Source organism: Macaca fascicularis, chromosome 3 (genome assembly GCF_037993035.2).
Source record: "Macaca fascicularis isolate 582-1 chromosome 3, T2T-MFA8v1.1".
NCBI classification, from domain to species: Eukaryota; Metazoa; Chordata; class Mammalia; order Primates; family Cercopithecidae; genus Macaca; species Macaca fascicularis.
Genome location: NC_088377.1, coordinates 131,671,381 through 131,683,403, shown reverse-complemented (window position 1 = coordinate 131,683,403; position 12,023 = coordinate 131,671,381). Strand labels below are relative to the sequence as shown.

The window sequence follows — 12,023 nt, the reverse complement described above, 5'->3', positions numbered from 1 at the left end:
TTGTATTAAGGAAAATATACCAGCATGATAATTAATTTTCAGAATTATAAAATAATACTATTTTATGGAAAATCTTATTAAAATTTTTGAAAAACTATTTTCAGTTCTCCTTTTAAGTAATAAAATATGTTCTGATCACAGAGAAATCTCTGGTTCAATAAAATACAGAAGACAAAGAGTAATTGCATTATCATTGCATAATTTGTGACCAAAAGAGAGACAGCAGCAAAGAACATAAGTAGAGTCTGAGCAGGTTTAATCATACATTTAACTGCTCTTGTCCTATCCTCTGGCTCCCTGAAAACAGACATTACTTCTTGTGTCAATAAGAAAGTCACTCTACATAAATGAAGTTAGTGATAGTAGGAGACTGAGAACCTGCAATTAAAAAGCCACCTTTGGAAAGGCCTGGAGAGAAATTTAAGTGTTCATGCTGCAAAGTACTAGATTATGAAAGGAAAAAAAATCAGATATAATATAAAAGCCATTAAACTGATCTAAGTGATTGGTCACTCCTTACTGCCGCATATATCTATTGTTTCTTCCTCTAGGTTGGACATAATCAATGTCAACGTCGTGATTGTTCACAACTCCATGAGCCCTGCATAAATCCACCTGTTGGCATGGTTACCAGAAGGTAATTTAATCTGTAGTGCCACTGATTTTAATAAGAAGATTAACTAAACAGACTGGCTAAAAATTGGAACAATTTAGCCACTTACTACTTAGATTGCTCTCTCTATTGCTTGGATAGGCCAAGGAGTGTCAAGTTTTCCCAGAGGGTAGTTGGCACAGAAGCAGATGTCACCGTAAGTGACTTTCCTGACACCATGGCACAAGCTAGTAGAAAAGCTAGGATCTAAGCAAGGCCTTGGGATCACTTACCCAGGGTTCTTTCTACCTTATCAGTTATTTACTCACTGTGTCAAATTCACTGCCACAGTGTATAATTTCAGAATATATATATCTAACAGTATAAATACATGCCAGAGGCAGATCAAGTATAACGATCAGTATTTTCCAGAGCCCAGCTCCCGCTCTATTTCGTAACAGCTCAATCTAAGCAATATTGTCTTTTATTTTCCTTCACACCACCAATTCCCAGTTAGAGACTAATTTACATGAGGATGCAATTCCCTTATTTTCAATATTACCCCAAATCTCAGAATCCTGAAGAAAAGTCTCTAGTTGCTACCATCCAGTCTGATATAAGCATCTACATTCGATGTCCCAAACCTTATTGCCCTTGACTTGTCAGCAATTTGCCTGCCCTCTGTCATGTTACCACCCATGAGACATGCTCCTTGATAAACATTAGCTAATAAATAATCTCAAGCAATTGTGTTCTCATGATTTTGCCTTACTGAGAGCCAGAAAAACCAAGGCAGTATAGCTCAAGCTTTTTATTATATAAATAAGGAAATTTTAGCCCAAGAATTTTACTCCTCATCTAACATCCTGAAAACAGAATTAAGAACTACAACTTAAGATTCTGGACACCTAACAGAACGGGTATTTTCTCTTCCTCAAATCATGTCAATTAAGCTGTCATTATGAAGAACTGGCCTAAAACACACAAATCATTCTGACATGATGTTAGCTAATATGACTCTTTGAATCTTCAAGTGGAAATAAAATTAATCCACAAGAGTATAGCACATTAATGTGTAAATTATGCACTGCTGTGAAATGTGTAACATAAAAAAGGACTAAAACAATGTTTGACTCTTTAAGCACTGCACATATTTCAAAAAAAGAATACTTGATTTCACACAAAATTGAAAACCATTTCAATTTGCCACAAAATTGAACTATAATGTTCAGAGTGTACTTGGGAAAACTTGAATGTTCACATAATAAGTTAAACCTGGGTTATTTCATTTCTTTGCAACCCTTTTTTCAGAAAAATTACTTTCTAGCTAAAAAGGAAATAATTGTTTTGACAAGATCCACCGGATTCATTGACAGATAAAATTTCTTTGGTTTTTGTTTTGATCTTTGATAAACATTTAATAATTATTGGGAAAGTATTTAATTTCTTCATTAAAAGTGGTTATCTAAGAAACTATAGTGAAACAGTGAAATAACAAGCTAAAACTGTGAAACAGTGAAATAACAAGCTAAAACTGTGAAACAGTGAAATAACAAGCTAAAACTGTGTTATAAAAATAGTGAAAAAAATTTCTGGATGAATATAAAAGCTATTGGCTTAATACAATGTTATGGCAAATTAATCATCTTTTTTTTCTTAATCTGATAAGCTACTGCTATTCTTATTTGTCACTCGTAATGGCATTAACTTTGTCCCAGTCATTCACTAAAAAATATAGTCTTATTCAAGTTTTCTGTTTTCTGACCATCTCCTATCCAAAGAGCAAGCAGTTCCTATAGCATCTACTTTTTCAATGTTTTATAAATGCACATTGTACTTTCCCTTCCCTTTATTACAGTCTCAGTGCAAGTATAACTGGTATTTGCTTCCCTCTAGACTCAGTCAGTAGGAATCATCTGGTACCTGGCTGGAAGACTGATGTTGTGTCAACAAAGTCCAGCCTTTGTCATTGTTCTTTCCTTAAAAAATATTTATCACTCCCCTATTATACTAGGGTATGGCTCAAGTTCCTTACTTTTACATTTAAGAGTTTCTATGATCTGAACTAAAGCTTTCTTTCTGTCCTTGATAATATCTCATTGAGGTCTCCATGCTCTAAAGTAATGATATCTAATGATGGAAATCCTTATATCTACTCTGTCCAATATGGCGGCTACTAGCTCCATATGTCTTCTGAGCACTCCGTAGACATACTGAGCATATGTGGCTAATGTAACTGAGGAACTGAAATCTTGATTTAATATAAATTGTGTAGCAATATGTAGCTAGTGGCTAGTATACTGGATAGTTCAGCTCTGAAGTAGTGGGTCTCAAACTTTAGAGTACATTAGAATCACATAAAGGACTTGTGAAAACAGATGGCTAGACTCCATTCCAGATTCTTTGAGCTTACAGATAAAACCCAGGAATTTGAATTTCTAAAAAAGTTCTCAAATTATGCTGCTGGTTGGTCTGCAATGCAAATTGGAGAATCACTTTCCTAGACAAGTTTAAATCCTTGTTGTCTCTTGAACAAATCCAATACATGTATTTATATCTGCATGGGTTTCTGTCTGTAAAGTTACATTATTCCTTGCTTTAAATTTACTTACATGCCTGCTTCATAAAATAATAAATTACTTGAAAACAAAGATTATGTCTTTGTCATATTTGCAAGACCTAAAATGTCTTGCACAGTCATATTAACATAAACATAGGAAAGGGATTTTTTGATTGAAATATAAACCAGTTGGTTTTCAAAATACTAAACATTAAAACTGATTTTATTCATTCTAAATTTAAATTGTAATTAGGTAAAGAAATTAGTTATAAAACCATATAAAATACTCTAAAGTTAACTTTAAAATTTGGATTACATAAATTTGAGGAGACATTTATTTCCATTAAGACACTTATATAATAATACTTCAATTGCATAAGTAATTATATTTCTGAAGTAAAAATGACAAATATCACAGATATTAAAAAAGTAGTTAATGTCAAAAGGTATTAAAAGCTGTTAAAAAATAAGGCAAATCTACCTCTCTCAATGGATTTTTCAAACATATGAGAAATACTTTTTAGCAATTTTCAACTTTGTCTACATAACTCAGTTCTTTAAAAAAGTAAAACTAGCTCACATTTTCTGTTGAAATGAGACTCAATACCAAAGAGAACGAGGTATCATTAAAATGAAGCTCAAGGTGATACAAGCATCAGAAGAAATGTTTCCAAGATCTTGCAGCAGTGTGGCTAGTTAAGACCAGACGATTAGTTCCTTGCTGTGATAAGCCACCTTCAAACCTGCAATTCGAAAGAAGCCACCTATAGAGAAATCACTTCTACTTCTTTTTAAATTATAGTAAGTCACCAACAAATTATGTTTCTTCAAGCCATCAAAGAAGTTTGCTCAGCACATTTTTCAAACAAATTCACTCTATAGTATTAGAGACTCAAAAATAAGTGACTGTTTCATTAACCAAATCACAGTTTTCCCATTTCATACTAATAGAGGCCATTACATAGACTCTAAGGAATGTGGTTAATGAATAAACACTCAAAATCATAGCACAGGGAAGAGCCTTGATGGCATCATCTGGCCTTAACTGAACATTATCTGTTGCTAGGTAACCGAAGATAATAAAAAGGGGTCTGAAGCAGGCCAGCAATGAAAACTAGCCTCAGCCAATCTTTAATAAGAGTCCTGCTGCCACCAGTACCATTAAGTTTGTAGGAGGTCCAAAATCAAAATGCAGCAGCAAACTCGAAGAGGCAAAGTTTCTTTTACCCCATGATCTAATGTCCACCTTTCTATACCAATAAAAGGTAAGGCTGACAATAAATTCTCTAAGAAAAAAAAAAAAATCCATGCTCCTTGGACTCTGAGAAAGTAATTTCTAATATTTTATGACAGCCATTCTAATGCTCATTCAGCAAATATCTAAAAGCTTTAAATAAATTCAGTAAGTGTCCTAGGTAGATGACTTGTTTTGATTGATAGTGTTTTTGTTTTGTTTTGTTTTCTGTTGTTTTTGTTACTTTGATTTTTGTTAATGTAATTTATGTTCCCTTTTGCACACCATAATCCCAGCACTTTGGGAGATCAATACAGGTTGATTGTTTGGGCCCAGGAGTTCAGGACCAGCCTGGGTGACCAGCCCATCTCTACAAATAATAATAATAAATTAGCCGGGTATGGTGCTGTGCACGTGTGGTAGCAGCTACTCAGGAGGCTGAGGTGAAAGGATGGCTTGACCCCAGGAGGTCGAGGCTGCAGAGAGCCATAACCATGCCACTGCACTCTAGCCTGGGTGACAGACCGAGACCCTGTCTTAAAATAAAATAAAATAAAATAAAATATCTTTAGGAAAAAAATATCTACCTGGGCAAATCAACATAAACAGGTTGCTAATTTTAATGCTGAAGTTACTGGGATCTTAAATATGTGTGACGTGGAAGCCTTATGAGTCATTTATTCCACTTGTTCACACCTTTAATCAAGTAGTACTTCATTAGAGGCTACATAGGAATTTAACTGGTAGAAAATGTTAAGTACCTTGCTTTACTGTCTCAGAACTATTTCCAGTCCTCCATGGCTCCCTAGGTATAAACCAGGAGTCCTGTTAATTCTAGTTTATCCTTCCTTTCTATTTATGTTCTACTGCCTGTAGTTTCTACAGCATAAGCCTCTTGCAGAATTGCTAATAGAAAGACCCACACATACTTTCAACTGCCAGTTCAATTTGCTCAGGGAGAGTCTTCTCATCACCAAGAAATACCAGGTTCTATAGTGGGCAGCATTGGTGGAAGGCAATTCACTATTTCAGGAAGAGGGACGTGTAAAATTTTTCATGCTCATCAAAGAAGTAATAAGTTAAAAACAATTCAGAAACAGTTCTATCAATATTAAACATTCGTCTGTCTACCTTAGCTGGTTTGGCAATTACTTTTCTTTCTGTTTGCAATCTCCTTCCCTATCTTCTCATGATTAATGTCTGTATGTCCTTTAAGACCAAACTTAGGTAACATTTTCTCCGAAAGCCTACCTATGAACATTAGACTGGATTTATGTGACCAGTCTCTCACTTAGATTGCCAAGTCCTTCAATAGAGATTGCTGATTACTCCTCTTGGGATCATAGGTATCTAGGAATATTCCTGTCACATAAGAGATGTTCAAATAATGTCAGATGAACTGCAATGAACTAGACTTTCAATCTAAGTAATTGATCCTATCTCTTATCTTACTGAAAAGCATGAAAAAGAAAAAATGTCTCCCCCTCCAATGATAAATGTCTGTTGCATCATAATCTGTTCTTTTGCATAGCCTTGTTCTATAGCCTATACTTATTCTACCCTTTTCTTCTCTCATAGAGAAACAAGTCTGTCCTCTTTTCCAAAAATAATACCTATGCTCCTTGCGAACTCATTCTATAAATGAATTGCATAGCTTTTTTCTTAAAAAGCCTCACTCTTCTCCTGACCCATTTCATTGGCCTACAAACACGTTCAGTTTACTTAGTCTAAAATCCTCTTGAGAGACCTTATCATACCCTTGAATTATAATTCTCTTTTTTCATTTGACTCACACATTTTCCCAAATAAATCTTCTGATCAGTAAACAATCAAAAATGTTTGTCAATAAATGAGGACAGAAAGTGAGGAGATACTGAGAAGCTGATTTGTAACTGTAAAATAATAAATGTGCTGGTAGAAGGCAATAAAATATACTATTTACATAAAGACTAGCATGGTACTTAAGCTCTACTTTCTCATCAAACCATCACTCATTGAATGCTTAAGTTGTTGCAGCTCAAAAGGCACTAACTCTGTATGAGAATTTACCTGATACCTAAATTCTGACTTTTTGTGGGAATGTTAATTTCATGTTAGAAATCTTAATTTTGAACACGTATGGTATATGTAAACTTCCTCTGAAAATACTTATCTGCTATGTGAAAAAGTTTTGATAATTTTAATTTGTTGTTGATATTATTTGGTTTGATTTGGTTTAGTTTGGTTCGTTGTGTGGAGTTCATTTTATGTTACAATAGACATGATTTAATTGTTTGAAGGGTTAGTGAAGATGGATGGTGGACGGTGGGGATGGAGAAGGGGAAGAAGATTCAAACTTTCTCTGTACAATATTGAGACATACCTGTCACTAGAAAATGCTTATTGCTACAGAAGCAGTTACCAAACAAATAAATTCTTGTGTCATCAAGCAAATAGAATTCAAGTTGAAAGAAATTATATTTATATTTGACATTTTAGCTATCTCTTTGTGAAGTGAGAGATTATTTAAATTACCTTGTAAGACCTCATTGTGGTAGATTATTCAATCCAAATTTAAGTATGGTACCCTGTGTCCTCACCTTAGGTTAATGTCTTACCACATGGACTAATAGGCGTGGTCATGTGACTTGCTTTGGCTAATAGAATATAACAAACAAATATAATGCAAGCAGATTTTTTTAAATGCTCTACCTTGGTTGTTGGGTTCTTGTTGTTCTTGGAATGAATTTCCATGTGAACAAGACTGGGCTAGCCTGCAGGAATGAGCAGTTGAGTTAAAGCCTTAGATCAACCAGCTCCCATGTGATTATAAATACATGAAGGCACCCAGGCAAAACCAGAACTCTTCAGCTAAGTGCAGCCCAAATCACTAGCCAATAACTGAGTACTATAGTCTGAAATCTTTTATCTTATAATAATTGTCACTTTGGGGTGATCACAGGATTCTGTCAGAGACAAATTAATTGTGCTAATAGACTGGTAGTAAACACAATGTTTAGTAGTAATATATTAGCTGTGCATACTTAAGCAAAGCAATGAAGGATTAAATTTCATAAAGTGCAAGTACTTATATTGATTTATCCTGGAAATTCTTCAATAACATTGAATTTATAAATAAGACAAATTCTAGAATATAAATATGATCCTCTATAGTAACCATTCATTATTTTTAAATGTGGATATCATATATTCCATTACCTCTACCCTGTTGCATAAGTATTTAATATATAAAAATACAGTATTATTTAATTTGTGATATTTTTCTCATTCTCAGATTTTAAATGCATACTATGTTTCAATGCCCAATATTCTTGACTATTTGAGTCTGTATGCAATATTTGTAGTAAGCAAATGCAAGCTAATAGTTGACAAAAATCACAATTTCTTAATCCAGATAATCCTTGGATAAGCATGAAACAATGAAAACCCAGAATGATTTATGAGCTATAAAGTACTGTAAGCTACAACATACTGTAAAGATTATTACAGTACTTTATAAATCCATCTGCCTTAAAGAGCATCTATTTAATATTCAGGTTTCTTAATCTGATAGTTTACTGTATATATTACATATTTATTCATTTATAAAATATAATATTTATCTAAAATAGAGTTCATGTCTAAAGATTTTAGTTTACACAATGACTACATAGCTGCATAAACTACAACATTTATTTGTACTAAATTTAAAGTTCTACATACTGTTAAGCTCTACCTGGCTAAGTCATTGTTGTTCTTCTGCCAAAAAGAAAGGTGAGATATAGCAACATAAATATGAAGATACTGCAACGTATTCAGTTAGTATCATCTCTTGAACAGCAAATAATTTTTTGCAGAAAAAACCCAGAAACTTTTATGAAGCTGGCATAAGGGTTGTTAAAATACTATTTATATATACAGAAGGCAGATTTCATCGATCTTCAAGTTACTAAAACATCTTCATGCAGAATAATTTGATCTTGTTTGTTTTTATTATGTTTGTGTTAATGTTTTTTATGTTTTCTCTGTTCTTCAGATGATTGTGTGAGATGAAGTTGTGATAACTGGATAGCCATGGAGCTGAGTGCCCAAAGCCAAAACAAAACAAACAGAGCCAAGACAAGAAGTGCAGATGAATTCCAGGAGTTGGAATATGGCCAAGAATCAAAATATATGTTAGTGTTAGGGTTTATATAATCAGCAATATCATGGGAAACAATAAGCCATAGACAAATAACATCCTAGAATCAATTATGAAGAAAAAAAGAACTTTGAGGGCTTTTGAATTTTTGCTGAGTGATTAATATGTTATGAATAGTATGTTCATACTTAGCCTAGATTATATAATTTAATCCTCACCACAGTCTTGTGAGGTAGTTATTGTTGTATTGGTGTTTTCATTCTATCAATGAGGAACAGGCACAGATAAATTATGTGACTTGCCTAAAGGTCACTAAATTTAAATGGTTGAAACATAATAAAATCCCAATCATGTAAGAGTTGAAAGCCTGTCCTTTAAATTTGGTATTGTGGCAAGACAAAAGGAGCCTAATTGCTGAGCTAAACTTTTGCCTTTGCCCCAGAATTATTGTATTAGCATTCCCAATATGTTAATGTGTTTTTGCATTTTTATAAAGGAATACCTGAGACTGGATAATTTGTAAAGAAAGATATTTTACTGGCTCATGATTCTGCGGGTACAAGCATAGCACTGGCATTTGCTCAGCTTCTGGAGAGGCCCCAGGGAGCTTATACTCATGGCAAAAGGTGAAGCAGGAGCAGGCATATCATATGGCAAAACAAAAAGCAGGAAAGCAAGAAAGAGATTAGGAAGGTTCTAAACTCTTTTTAACAATAAGAACTTGCTGCAACTCATTACCATGCGGAGGGCACCAAACCATTCATGAGAAATCCGCCCCCATGACCCAAACATCTCCCATTAGGCCCACCTCAAATATTGAGGGTCACATTTCAAAATGAGATTTGAAAGGGACAAACATCCAAACCATATACCCAGTCTCACTAGCACTTTATTAATGACCCAGTCTTTAAAATGGCCACTGCCACTATATCCCTGGCACTGCTTTGTAAATTACAAATAGAGTGGTGGCTTCTCTGTCTAATGTAACTCTCTAGTAAGCTTGAATTATTTTAAACTCTCTATCTATCTATCTATCTATCTATCTATCTATCTATCTGCCAACACAAAATGAACAAATCATGAAATAAATGTTTATTTATTTGGCTAACACCACCCATCAGAATGTAGTGACCAGCAGTCCAGGAATACCTTGGTTCTCCCAGTGCAGTGGACTCCAAACTCTGGGGAGTCAGAAAACAAAGTTGGGGCTGGATGCAAGTTTCCCATTGCTAAAGCATGCAGTCCAGGAGCTGGGAACTAGCATTGGCCCCCTAAGATCCAGAAATGAGGCCAGTCTACTGAATCTCCCTTAGACCACAATCAAACCCTCAAGGTCATCAAATAAGATAAAAGAAAAAAAAAAATTCAAAGTATAGAAACCTCAAAGATTGAAGAAACATCAGCCCACAAAGCTGGGAAAGAACCAGCACAAGAACTCTGAAAACTCAAAAGCCAGAGTGCCTTCTTTTCCCCAAACAACCACACCACCTCTCCCGGAAGGGTTTAAAAATGGGCTGAGATAGCTAAAGTGCCAGAAATAGAATTTAGAATATGAATAGAAATAAAGACCATTGAGATGAAGGAGTACACTGAAACTCAGTGCAAGAAAGCTAAGAATCACAATAAAACAATACAGGAACTTATAGACAAAATAGCCAGTATAGAAAAAAATTGTAACTTACCTGATATAGCTGAAAAAACACACTACAAGAATTTCATAAGGAAATCACAAGTAGTAATAGCAGAACAGATGAAGCAGAGAAAAGAATCTCAAAGCTGGAACACTGGCTTTTTGAAATAAGACACACAAGCATAACAATAAAAGAATGAAAACGAATGAACAAAACTTCGAAGAAATATGAGATTATATAAAGTGACCAAATCTACGACTCATCGGTGTCCTTGAAAAACACAAAGAGGGTGTAAGCAACTTGGAAAACATTTCATGATATTATCTATGAGACCTTCCCCAACCTAACTAGAGAGGCCAACATTCAAATTCAGGAAATGCAGAGAACCCCAGTAAGATACTTCACAAAAAGAACATCCACAAGAGAAATAATTTTCAGATTCTCTGAGGTCTAAATGAAAGAAAAATGTTAAATGCAGCTGGAAGAAGAATCAAGTCACCTACAAAGGAAAGCCCATCAAACTAACAGCTGACTTATCAGCAGAAATCCTACAAGCTAGAAGAGATTCAGGGCCAATATTCAACATTCTTAAAGAAAAGAAATTGCAACCCAGAATTTCATATCAGGCCAAACTAAACTTCAAAAATGAAGGAGAAATAAGACTTTTGTAAGCCAAGCAAATGCTGAGGGAATTTGTTACCACCAGACCTGCCTTACAAGCACGTCTAAATAAAGCACCAATATGGAAAGAAAAGACGATTAACAGCCACTACAAAAACACTCTTGTTGTTGTTGATGTTGTTGTTTTTGTTTTATTATACTTTAAGTTCTAGGATACATGTGCAGAACATGCAGTTTTGTTACTTAGGTATACATGTGCCACGGTGGTTTGCTGCACCCAATAACTCGTCATCTACATTAGGTATTTCTCCTAATGCTGTCCCTCGCCTAGGCCCCCAACTCCTGACAGACCCTGGTGTGTAATGATCCACTCCCTGTGTCCACGTGTTCTCATTGTTCAACTCCCATTTTTGAGCGAGAACGTGCGGTGTTTGGATTTCTGTTCCTGTGTTAGTTTTTTGAGAATTATGGTTTCCAGCTTCATCCATATACCTGTAAAGCACATGAACTCATTCTTTCTTATGGCTGCATAGTATTCCATGGTGTTTACGTGCCACATTTTCTTTATCCAGTCTATCACTGATGGGCATTTGAGTTGGTTCCACGTCTTTGCTATTGTGCTGCAATAAACCTACATGTACATGAGTCTTTATAGTAGCATGATTTATAATCCTTTAGGTATATATCCAGTAATGGGATTGGTGGATCAAATGATAATTCTAGTTCCAGATCCTTGAAGAATCACCACACTGTCTTCCACAATGGTTGAACTAATTTACACTCCCACCAACAGTGTAAAAGTGTTCCTATTTCTCCACATCCTCCCTAGTATCTGTTGTTTCCTAACTTTTTAATAATCACCATTCTAAATGGCTTGAGATGGTATCTCATTGTAGTTTTGATTTGTATTTCTCTAATGACCCGTGATAATGAGCTTTTTTTCATATGTTTGTTGGTCATATCAATGTCTTCTTTGGAAAAGTATCTGTTCATATCCTTCACCCACTTTTTGATGGGGACGTTTGTTTGTTTTCTTGTAACTGTGTTTAAGTTTCCTTGTAGATTCTGGATATTAGCCCTTTGTCAGACGGATAGATTGTAAAAATTTTCTCCCATTCTGTAGGTTGCCTATTCACTCTGATGATAGTTTCAATTGCTGTGCAGAAGCTCCTTAGTTTAATTAGATCCCATTTATCAATTTTGGCTTCTGTTGCCATTGCTTTTGGTGTTTTAGTCATGAAGTTTTTGCTGTGCCTATGTCCTGA

The 12,023-nt window shown here is 34.8% G+C and overlaps 1 long non-coding RNA gene across 1 annotated transcript; it reads left to right on the top strand.

Annotated features, from left to right (window-relative positions):
* The first annotated feature begins 549 nt into the window (after positions 1–549).
* LOC135969907 (uncharacterized) lies at positions 550–9,022 on the top strand. Its single transcript, XR_010585261.1, has 2 exons — positions 550–637; positions 8,402–9,022. It is a non-coding gene; the product is annotated as an uncharacterized lncRNA (long non-coding RNA).
* The last annotated feature ends 3,001 nt before the right edge of the window (positions 9,023–12,023 follow it).